This window comes from Eptatretus burgeri, chromosome 2 (assembly GCF_056783735.1).
Source record: "Eptatretus burgeri isolate ZD-2024b chromosome 2, Ebu_testis_v1, whole genome shotgun sequence".
In the NCBI taxonomy this organism is placed as follows: Eukaryota; Metazoa; Chordata; class Myxini; order Myxiniformes; family Myxinidae; genus Eptatretus; species Eptatretus burgeri.
The window spans coordinates 7,560,536-7,572,997 of NC_140962.1; the positions used below are offsets into that span (position 1 = coordinate 7,560,536).

General features: G+C 47.0%; 1 protein-coding gene across 3 annotated transcripts in view; it reads left to right on the top strand.

The window, feature by feature from the left end:
• Window positions 1-11,860, top strand: part of LOC147031339 (calcium/calmodulin-dependent protein kinase type 1-like) — a 68,127-nt gene extending 56,267 nt beyond the window's left edge. For all 3 annotated transcript variants that reach the window (XM_085861981.1, XM_085861973.1, XM_085861990.1), the window contains 2 exons: window positions 3,156-3,260; window positions 9,137-11,860. The gene's annotated coding sequence lies outside the window, so the exon portion shown is untranslated. The remainder of the gene's footprint in view (window positions 1-3,155; window positions 3,261-9,136) is intronic.
• The last annotated feature ends 602 nt before the right edge of the window (window positions 11,861-12,462 follow it).

Genomic DNA, 12,462 nt, shown 5'->3' on the forward strand with positions numbered 1-12,462 from the left:
GTACCAAGGACCTGAAGTCTCGGACTTTCGTCCTCCCGCACAGGTTCCGGCAGCGCCACACCCCATGATCCAGTGAATCCATGACTCCACAGGCCAGACCCAGACATCTATTGACCTCTGACTCACAGCCAGCAGAGACATGAATATCACTGCCAAGGTAAGTGAATCTCTCCACGACCTCAACATCCTCACCACAAACAGACACAGACAGGACTGCAGCATCCAAGATGTCACCGAAAGCCTGGATCTTAGTTTTGACCCAAGAAGCCCGTAATCCCAGCGGCTCCGACTCCTCATTCAGCACCTCGAGGGCCCCCAAAAGGATATCTAAAGTCTCCGCTAAGATGACTGCATCATCTGCGAAATCAAGGTCCGAGATCTTGACATTCCCAAACGATGCACCGCAGTTTGATCTTTCCGACATCCTCCCTAAAATCCAGTCCATACAAATGCTGAAAAGTGTGGGGGCCAGTACACACCCCTGACAAACTCCAGTAACAACTGGAAATAAGTCAGAGATGGTACCACCACACTTCACAGCACTCTCAGTACCAGAGTAGAGTTCAGACATCAGATCGATCAGTTTTGGTGGCACCCCACAAAGACCAAGAATCCTCCAGAGGACATCCCGATTCACTGAATCGAACGCTTGACAGAGATCAACATAGGCTGCAAGCAGCCCCTGCGCAATATGCAAATTCCCCTGTAAGCGGGACGAGAATCACGTGTCCACAGGTGATTCTCTACCCCCTCACAGATTCCTCGCACATAGGCCTCCTTGTCCACCCTCAGTGCACGTACAGTTTTACGCCTCAGCTCCCTGAACAGCTCAGCTCTGCCATTCAGCCTGGCCCTGCGACTCTGGTCAATGGTATCCAGTGTCCCTTGAGAGACAAAATTCTTCTTTGCCCTGTGGTGAGTTCCAAGATATCAACCGGCAACATCAAGGACGGTGGTCTTGAAGGCACTCCATAACTCTTCAGGACCCCCCAAAGCACCCAGACCCCCCAAGTGTCCACTCAGCCTCTTCACAAACTCCTCAGCTACTCTCTCATCCCTGAGCTTGCCAAAATCCAGCCGAGGCTGGGATGGTACCATTCTCCAGGATTTAAGGTGCAGCTTTAGAGTTGCTACAACAAGCCGGTGGTCAGTATTGAGGAATTGAGCACTCCGGTAGACCCTGCAGTTTTGGATCATCCTCCAGCGACCGTCAATGAGGACATGTTTAATCTCCTTTGCCGCACCGCCAGCGTTGGAATACCAAGTCCAGCGATGAGCTTGTGGGCGCTGAAACCATGAACCAGCCACCCTAAGTCCATGACTTCTTGCAAAGTCAAGGAACTTCGTGCTATTCTGGTTCATAGTTCCTGACCCATGGGGACCAACACACATCTCATAACCATCCCTATCAGTTCCAGTCGATGCATTGAAATCCCCCAAGACTAGAAGTGTTTCTCGTCTGGGGCATTGATCAACCACAGACTCGAGCGTGGCGTAGAATGTGTCCTTCACGGTGAGATCACTCGCCTCAGTCAGAGCATAAACAGAGACCAGGGAAATGACACCTAAGGAGTGACGAATCCTTAATCTCATAATACGCTCGTTGACCGGTGTTACCTCAATTGTCATTGGGGTCAGCTTATTGGACACAGCTACAGCAACTCCTTGGGTATGGTAACCATCAGAGCGACCAGACCAATAGGAGGTGTAACCGCCCACCATTATCTCACCGCAATCCGGTGTCCAAACCTCAGAGAGAGCTGCAATCCCTATGTCCAAACGCTTGAGCTCAGATGATAACAGAGACAGGTGATCATCCTCTCTTAGGGATAGGTCATTCCAGGCACCCACCCGAAGGGACCGCCTCAGGTTAACCCAAGGAGACCGCCGTCTGGTGGACGACACCTCAGCACCACCCTGACACACTCTCCCGCAATCTGACCCAGGGATGTTACCCCGTGGTTGCCCTCCTATCATCAAAGATTGGGGGTTCCGAAGGCTTTGCCCCAATCCCGTCATCCGGTGAGCTGCCCTGCGAAGGGAAGCTGCGCAGGAGGTACTCCCACAGAGTGGGTTTTCATATTTTTTTTTGCGTTTTTGTGATTTGCGGAATGAAGGGTTTTACGGTGGCCGGAGTGCAAATCCTGCCACCAACCTCCCAATAAAAAAGTAACCCAACTGCAGGAGGACGTCCGCAGACACAGTTGGGCACTAGATATGGATGGCCGTTGGCTCACAAGGAGCTCCTCCGCCCTTTGACAGGTTTTGTTTTTAATCCTGCTAGGTGTACATATCCAAACACCCTCCTCACCAGAAAACCTGGTGGGGGAGACGGTTTAGTCGCCGACAACCCGACCATGGAACAGGTTAGTACAGGTTTACATGGTACCTGTAGCAGGTCACAGATCTAACCTGACCTGATCTCAAGCATTGGTGGTGCATTATTATCATACTTTATAGCCCATACACAAGTATTGTAATAATAAGACCTCATTCACAATTCGCAAATATTTCCTCATATTGAACTGGAAGGGCATTCGGAAGAGCGCAAACCTCCGCCACGTAATGCCTGATCCACGAGAACATATCGGGCCCAGTACATTTTTGAGATATCGTGCGATATATTACTTTAGCCGTATCTCTCAATGGTGAAGAATCACTTGAAAAATTATCGGATCCGGATCTTCACCAAAATTGAATCAATTCTTCCTTGATACACACCCAACATGTCCATCAAGTTTCATCCGAATCCCTCAACTACAGCAACGGTTTTGATAAATACTTCAAGTTTTTGTCTAAATGCCACAAAACTCCTTGCAAATTCTGCATGTCCTTGATTCCATTTCACATGCTTCAAATTGATAAAAAAAATATTTGTTTCATGTTCATTTTCAGCTCATAATAAAAGCAATGTGTCTTGTGACTTCAAATGAATTTAACCCACCATGGGTGGAAAAGATCCATACTTTTTTCCAGATTAAATTGGGTACACACACACACACACACACACACACACACACACACACACACACACACACACACACACACACACACACACACACACACACACACACACACACACACACACACACACACACACACACACACACACACTCGCTCTCTCACCTGCACCCTCTCTCTCTCTCTCTCTGCAGGAGACGTCAAAGCAACTTGAGAGCCTCACTTGAGCCTCAATCATATCTACAAAAAAAAAACAAGATTGAAGAGGAAAGATGGGAAAGAGAAGCACAGCGGAAGAGGTATAAAAATATTGTTTTGCATTTTGGAAACCACTATTGGAGAATCATAGATCTTTATTAGAGGATCAAGTTTTTGACAATTAACATAACTTCCACGAACACCAGAATATTTCAGAATAGTGCATGAATGCAGAATAATGTAATGCCAAATTATCACTTTGTCAAGTCTATTTAAACTTATCCACGTTCAAAACATTGTGACATGGACTGCCCCGACCCAAAAGTGCTTATTCACTGTCGAGGCAGCAACCGACCTGTGGAGCTAATGCTTTACCTTTTGTCACCACAAAACCATGATAGTTTATCTGCAGCTCTTATCATTGCCATGACATTTACGGGCAACGTTGATATCTGAATGATGTCATGTGTCCTGTGTTTTATCGATAAAGCAAGCACAAAATTTTTGATTTTTTTTGAAAATATTTTGCCATGGCAATGCAGAGGAAGCATTTGAAGGTCAAAACGGCATCAAAAGTCTCTGCGACCTCAAAGATATGGATGTGTACAACTGGGGAGGCATGGGAAGTCATAAGTATGAGTAGTGTTACGTCTTTTGGGGGGGGGAGGGAAGGGGGTTTGATTTTCCCATAGACAAGATAGAAATGTACAGAATAGCATGGTCCGTGTACATGTAGTGGTGACTGGGTTGATGTAATAGGGAGGGACATGTCAGCTTGAGGATGTCATGTTTAAATGTGCACCATGTAGGGGGTGGTGCGTGGCGATAGAAGTGAGATGCACAATTTCCATCACCATAATCCCTGAATAACCATGTCAACGTCGATCCGCTGGGCGCCGGAAGACTCAGCATGAGAGCGAGGAGAAGAGCGTTTGACGCCTTCCAGGGGCAGAGCTAAGGATCACCTCCGAGGGGTGGAGCATTGTCCTGAGAGAGAAGAGGGATGAGCCGAATCGGGCGATTGGTCTGAGGAGGACACGGCTGGGAGATTTTGTGTGCGAGCCTGAGGAGAGAACCGTTGACGGGTGAGGAGTTGAGGAAAAAGAGGAGAGCTTTCTCTGAGGAGGTCGACCTGTGTTTGTTCATCCTGCCTCCCTACCTCTGCCCATTTTGTCGACCTGCCCATGTGCCTCGTCTCCTCATGGTCTCCTCATCGCCCGTTCTTATACCCGCTCCCACCAGAGCTGAGTCCACCGCTTTTTTCTCCCCTTTCCACATCAGTGACTAAGTTTGGTGTTTGGCACCAAAGTTTTCACTCACATTGTACATCATTATTTATCATCGATTTTGTGTCCCCTTTCTTCCCCATCACTACCCACCATCGTATCCCTCCGCCGGTCAATCTTCTCTCGTTCCTTTTATTGTGGTTTCAGGAATAAACCCATTGGTTTTGAAAGCTTGAACGTTTTCGTGTCTCTCCTCACGACCCCCACACGCGTTGTCCGCCATAAATTTGGAACGTCGTCTGAGGCAGTAAAACGCCAGTTTGGCTCATCCATCCAGCTTTGGTGTTAATTGACCTGGACATGACAGTATTATCACTTCTCCATTGTCAACAGTACAGTCTTCTCACCTTTTTCATCACTATAGACCATTGTCGTTCTGCGGCTGTTCGACGTTCATGAGCAACTTTTTTTTCTTTTTTTTTTGTATACCTTGTCGAGGCGCGTGTGAGAGCTAACACACAATGCACAGCAAGGGGGCATGATACAAGAGGGGCAGGAGAGGGAAGGACAAAACAGTGGGGAACAATGGGGGGAACATTAGGAGATCTGTGGAAGGGAGAGGGATGGGGTGTGGAGCATGGGGTACACAAGATGGATATTACAGGGACTTTCAGGAAGGAAAGTAGGGAATTTGAAGGAGGTGGGTTTGAGGTGGATTAACGGGGGTAGAAAAGATTGAGGATTTGGATTGGCATGATAAGAGGTGGCGGTGAACAGCTGTTTTGAAGGCCTGGAGGGAAGAGTGGGATTGAATCGAGGAGGGAGTTTATTCCAAAGGTGGGGAAAAAGAGGAATGAAAAAGTGAAGCTGAGCAGTGATTCATGATTTTGGTAGTTTTACCAGAAGGGGGTTGTTGGCGGACCTTGAGCGCCCTGCAGAAATGTGGTGGGGACAAATTGCAGAGAGAGCAGGGGGAGGGGGGGGCGAGGCTGGAGAGGAGACGGTAGAAGACAGAAAGACCACCGACCAGCCTGCTGTGAGAGAGTGAGGCTCACTCACAGTGAGAGGTTGGAAATGTGGCTTTCGCAGGAAAGGTCATGGCAGATAGTGAGACCCAGAAGCTTGAAAGAAAGGACTTCTTCCAGAGGATTGTTGAGAAAGTGGATGGGGGTTGGGTTTCTAAACGGTCCTTTCTGAGACCGTTTCTGAGATTACACTAACTCAGTCGCTTGGACCCATGGCCTACTCTGGCCGACTACATCGGTGCCCGAGGTGCCCTCAAATCGGTACGCATATTTCACCAGCCACGCTCCCAGCCGGTCAATAGTCTCCTGCACCATACAAAAGGTTTGGTGCCTTCGTTCAACACCAACAACCAAACGATATCCTTTTGGTTAATGTAACTTACCCGCTAACTAATATTACACTAACCCCGAGTTCCCTTGGATGCGATTCACTCCTTCCCCCAAAGCATTCATTCACACCATGCATTCCACATTCGCTCCATTCACACTCGGGCTCACTGACCCACGTTCACTCATCATATATTTTTCTGTTTTTCAATTCACTTCAACACTGACACTACTAACTACGTCTCCTGAACAAACTCGTGCTCCCCGTCATCCCTTATTCTAATGCACGTTCCATTTAACTCCACGTAGCTAATCTACGTCCCCACTACACGTTCCATGTCTGTCCATGTCTCCAATCCATTTCTAATTCTATCCTAAATTTCCCTTAACTCATGTAACCGGGCTCCATGGAGGAATGCTCATGCCCCATGAGGCCAGACTATCTAATGCTAAACCCTTCCCCAAACTAATGCTCCTTTGCTCCCGGACGAGGATGTTCGCTACATCCTGGCCAGGCATCGTGTACTCGTGGTCAGTCCTGGCGAGCCTTGCGCCTCCAGGGTGGCGGTCTGCAGCATGCTCATCCCTTCTGTTTGGCTGATACATGAGAGCGTAACGTCGCCCCATTAACTGCATTAAATGCTCGCTTTCGGGCTATCACCCATATGGACCACCATGCGTTACACACCTGGGCTTCATGCTGTGAGATCCCCGCCAACTTCACTCGCACACAGCCTGCTTGGCGAGGCTTGCCACGCACACTGGCCCGGCGGGGTCATCCTTGAGACTCGTTCCTCGTGTCCCACGAACACGACTTGCGGTGCGCAGCACGTCGGGCCCCGTACACGTGCTCACACGGGGATATGTATTTTCGAAATTCACTCGACCCCTCAATTTGCCTCGTTTTTGGTCGTCCGCGCTCTGGTGTTGTACCCGGCACAGATCGTTTCAACGCCGACTTACCATCACGCAATCGTCCGCGCTTGGGCGGTTTGAAAAACATGGACCGGACCTCTCACGCAGAGTCCCGCAGAGCCGGCACGGTTTCCAAAATAACTCCGTCCGGCTCATTAGGCTCACCACACCCGTCCGTTACACGACCCATGACTCCCGTCTGGGTCGGTCCGTGTCCCATTTTTCTCACGTGCACTCACATATGCCATGTCATTTGCACTACTCCCACGTTCTGACACATACTCCGGCACAATCACATTGGGGGCTTGGGTTCGCCAACGAGATCCCAGGGCTTCAATCCCCCCCCCCCCCAAAGCTAGGCACGTGCTCTTTCGCACCATGCAACCGCCCTACCTCGCACAGCCTTACCAGACTCACCTTGTCACGGTCTGCCTTGAGGGACCATATCGTCTCCCCTTGTTCCTGTGGCAGGTTAATCTGACCCTCGCACTGGGTCCCAAAACATTCCACATGCTCAATCTCAATGTCACTTAGCATTTCTATTTGTGTCTGTCAACTCTTGTAATTCCTCCTTTGTGACACCCAATTCCTGGCTCTTTGTCTCTACCTGTCCGAGTTCACAGGTTTCTCTCTTGACTATCGTGGTTTCACTCGTCACCTCGACCTTGCCTGTCATCATCGCGGTCCGAACACTTTCCACACTCCCCCTCAACTCGGTCATTTCTTCACGTACAGTACGGATCTCATTTGTAAAATTCCGGTCCACGTTTTTCATTTTGCCCTCCACCTCTGCCAGCCCAACGTCAAAGCTCCACAGCCCCACCTTTATTTCCTCCTGACCCGCTTGCAGTTCCTCCTGACCCGCCTTCAGTGCCTGCATATTCCAATCCATGCGCTCCATCATTTGCCTCATTATCTCCGTAAACTGGTCCGTGTCCAATGGCTTTGGCGGAGCCGATCTGCTATGATCGGGTGTGGATCCGATAGGGGTCACTAGGTCCTCTGAGGGAAATTTGATGCAGGGGGTCCTCAAGCATTTTCGCTGTCGCAGTTGCCCCCAACGTTACCTCTGGGTATGGCTGTAGGGAATGATCTTCCTAAAAGGTGTTGTCCTGAGCCATGGATTCCTCTCACATTGTTTCAGAACCCACCTGAACCACCTCGTCTTGGTCCGCCATGGTCCGAACCGATAATTAACTAAAATTTGAATCCTGCTCTTAATTTTGGGGGAAAGGGGGGGGGGTTGCTAAGCACACCCCTGGCTCGAATCCCATTCCAGATACGAAATTGTTGCGGGTTCGAATCCTGTAATTTTTTTATGGGTCAATCCCACTCCCGACACCAAACTGTTGCGGGTTAGAATCCCGCAAATTTTTTATGCGTCCATCCGACTCCTGACAACAAGCTGTTGCGGGCCGGTGGGGTTGGGTGAGAAGACCACTCGGTGGGGAAAGCTACGTCGATTCCCAACAGACTCCCCGGAATTGTAGGCCGTCGCACACGGATAATTCCGTGACGCGGTGGGTCGCCTAACCGACTGTGGACGCCAATAACTCAACCGCGTGACCTAGGGTCCTCCCGTCTATGGAATCGGGTTACCTAATTAACCACGTGGTTTAATTACCGGGGAACCACGCCCTCGGTACGCCTTGTCCGAACCGGATCACTCTACCGGATCGGATCACTTTTCCGGATCGATGCAGCCGAGCGACACTGCCAAGGACGTACCGGCTGAAAGGAACGGATCATTGGGAATAAAGACCTGGCTAAAATTAGATTATAACCATGCTGGACCATTGAGAGAAAAGACAACAGTGAGCTGGGAACATTCCTAATGATAATTATTTATTAACAAGCAAGCGAGAATATTACCTGTTACAGAATAAACGAAAAAGATCGATTTCAGAAATTTAACGATTTTTCATGTTAGCCTTTCCATTTAATGGCATTGGGAAAGCTGCAAGAGAAAGCATTAACTTGGTAGCTGTTGGGTTAGAGAGAAGTGGCAGCTCTTGAGAAGCTTGCAAATTGAACTGCTGAAGGTTTTACCAAAGTAAATGCTGAAATGGTTGCCATACGGATAGTAGCTATGCAAAATCGTGTCGCCCTTGATGTCTTATTGGCTGCACAGGGAGGCACATGTGCAGAAATAGGGACAGAATGTTGTACCTATATCCCCGATAATTCAGAGGAAATTGATAATTTGGCTGGGTAGATTAAAGCAGAAGGCGCCAAATATCATGATTATAATAAGGGATGGAACTTTGGGTCATGGTTGGAAAATATGTTTGGTGGATGGGGAGCATGGATACTCCACATATTGTTCGTTGGACTTATGATGTTCATTGCTATTATTGCCATCATAGCTTGCATAAAAGCAATAATCGGTGTGTGTGTGTGTGTGTGTGTGTGTGTGTGTGTGTGTGTGTGTGTGTGTGTGTGTGTGTGTGTGTGTGTGTGTGTGTGTGCGAAAATTTGCCACAGTAACAACGATGATGGCACGTCAAGTCTCCCTGGACCAACCATCAATGGGCAACTACTGAGACCCTGAAGATCCAGAAAACCCAGAAAATGAAGAACTTCGTATAAAATTAAGTCGAGACACAGTGTCGGTGGTATCTTTTGGAAAATATAGTACATGTAGACAATTTTTATTATTATTTATTTATTGAAGAAAAATTGTTCCGAAAATAATTTATCAAAAAAAGTGCACAACTTTTTTTGGTTTCCAAGTATCAAAACGGTGTGACCTTTGGAAGTGTAAAGGAATTCAGCTCTACTTAACACGAAATACATCTCAATTTGGTGGTATGCTTTGCAAATTTTTTTTAAACTATTTTCAAACTAAAACAATTCGAACATGGAATACCTAATGATACTGTACTTTCAGGTCTCCTACAAATCCTACCCTGTCGCCTCACCGTGGCGTAGGAGTGGTAATGGTCAATGGCAGCGAATGTCATGGCTAGCAAAGACAGGGAGGTAAACTTGATTTTAATTAACTCTGTGTGTGCAAGTATCACAGCAGTTGTAACTTCAATGCAAGCGATAATTCGTGGAATGCATGTGAACATTCGGTATGGGCACGCACTATCTCTCTATAATTCCAGCAGTGTGTGTGTGTGTGTGTGTGTGTGTGTGTGTGTGTGTGTGTGTGTGTGTGTGTGTGTGTGTGTGTGTGTGTGTGTGTGTGTGTGTGTGTGTGTGTGACCGCTGTTTCTCGACAACCACTGGTCCGATCTAATTGAAACTTGCCAGGTAGAAGAAGGAGCTGGGGACCTGAGTATGTGCATTTTCAGGGTTTGATATTAATCGGACAAGTGCTTCCTAAGTTATGGCCATTTATTTACCAAACCAATGACAAGATACGTTGCTGTGGCCATTTATTTAACAAACCAATGAAAGGACACGTTGCTGCGTAGGCGTGGTCGATGCGTAAGGGCACCATTTAGTTAACAATGACAGGACACGTTGCTTGGCTTTTTGCACCCACAGTATCTATCTTCTATCTATCTCTGTTTCAATTTCCAGCAATTTCTGTTTGTTTGCCTTTCAAAAGGTTTGAAATTAATCAGACAAGTGGTTCCCAAGTTATGTCCAAGTTAGAGCGCGTTGCCCATTACGGGTTACAACGTACGGACTTCCGGATAGTGATGACTCACTGTATTATAATAATTTCTCGATTTCTTTTGCGCATTTATATATAAACACAATGCCCCAATCCAGTCGTCGTTTAAGAGAGCGAAGGAACGGCCTGTTTGGTTGTTTGAAAGTTTTTTTTTTTTTTACACATATGGCCACGCACGTGCGGGCACGTACTAGTGATTATAATAAGGGATTGAACTTTGGGTCATGGTTGAAAAATATGTTTGGTGAATTGGGAGCATGGATACTCCACATATTGTTCGTTGGACTTATGATGTTCATTGCTATTATTGCCATCATAGCTTGTATAAAAGCAATAATCGGTGTGTGTGTGTGTGAGAATATTTGCCACAGTAACAACGATGATGGCACGTGAAGTCTCCCTGGACCAACCATCAATGAGCAACTATAGAGACCCTGAAGATCCAGAAGATCCAGAAAACCCAGAAAATGAAGAACTTCGTATAAAATTAAGTCGAGACACCGTGTCGGTGGTATCTTTTGGAAAATATGAAAATACAGACACTTGTGCCTTTGGGAATGACAAAAAAAACAGTTGAAAGAATTCAACAATTATTGCTAAAGAATCAGAAGCAGATGGATGATTGTAATAAAGAGATATGGAATGACAGAAATACCTTTAAAACTTCAGGGGAAAAATAATTTGAACGGCTTGCCAAAATTCAATCTGATTCGTATAATTGAAAAGGCAATTGCCCATTGGGTATATGTTCGGTGTGCATATGGTTCTTTTTTCCAAAATCGTCTCGGCACCCCAACTCTGTGGAGGGGAGGTGGTGGCACCCCGTTGGGTTGCATCCACTTGCCAGGGTGTTAACCCACCACAGAGCACAAGTCTAGGTGACACAACGGAAATGGGCCTGCCGCTAACCAAATGAGAAATTTTGATTTTTAGCCACTTTGTCCTTGCAGAAAGAACAAACCCCTAGGTTGTTCTGCATGAACAAAACAGGGAAACTGTGCGAGCTGGATTATTAAATTGAATTTATAATCATATCATATAAAAAGCAAAATTTACTTAGTTCTTTTCTTAAATTATTTCATTAACTTAGTTTAGAAATGATTTACTGGTTGAGCTAAGAGACGGGCATGCTGATAAAGCTAAAATATACATGCTGAGTGAGCTCGAGAAACATGCTGAGTGAGCTTGCAAGAAAATACACACATGATCTTTACTTTAATCCAAATAACCTATTGTTAAGTCATATCTGTTAAATGAACTCTTGACCTGTGATCATGCAGTCAGCAGAATGAAACAATGACTCTCTCTTACCCCCACCCCCCTCTCATTGTGTCAGAAAACAAACTCCAACCATTGTAAACCATCGTATGAGGCATCTTTGAACCAACCAAAACCATTGTATGTGGCATATTTGGAGTCCACAAAGTTCCATCTGATATCTTGGTGAAAACTGTATATAAACGCTCAGAAATTCTCTGTACCCTTAAGCCTTCAACTCCCAATACCATTGGGAGTTTGAAGTCTTCCTTCTGTGCATAGGAATGTCTTGTATCTTATTGAATAAACAGCTGGTATATGAACTTACTTGATTTCTTTCTTGAGGTAGTAGGCCTCTGCCCCGACAGGGGAAAATCACCATCTGGACATTAACACCATCCATATACGTGCAGAGATAACTACTGTTCAGAGATGTGCATATATAACCAGCATTCAGATATGTGCGGAGATAACCACTGTTCGGGTATGTGTGGAAATAACCACCATCCGGGTATGTGCAGAGATGATCACCATCCGGGTATGTGTGGAAATAACCACCATCCAGGTATGTGCAGAGATGACCACCGTCCGGGTATGTGTGGAGATGACCACGATCCGGGCATGTGCAGAGATGACCACGGTCCGGGCATGTTCGGAGATGACCACCATCCGGGTATGTGTGGAGATAACCACCGTCCGGGTATGTGTGGAGATGACCACCGTCCGGGTATGTGCGGAGATGACCACGATCCGGGCATGTGCGGAGATGACCACGATCCAGGCATGTGCGGAGATAACCATCGTCCGGGTATGTACGGAGATAACCACCATTCGGGTATTGTGGAAATAACCACTGTTCGGATACGTGCGGGGATAACCACCGTCGGGACATAAACACCATCCAGATCGGTGCAGAGATAACTTG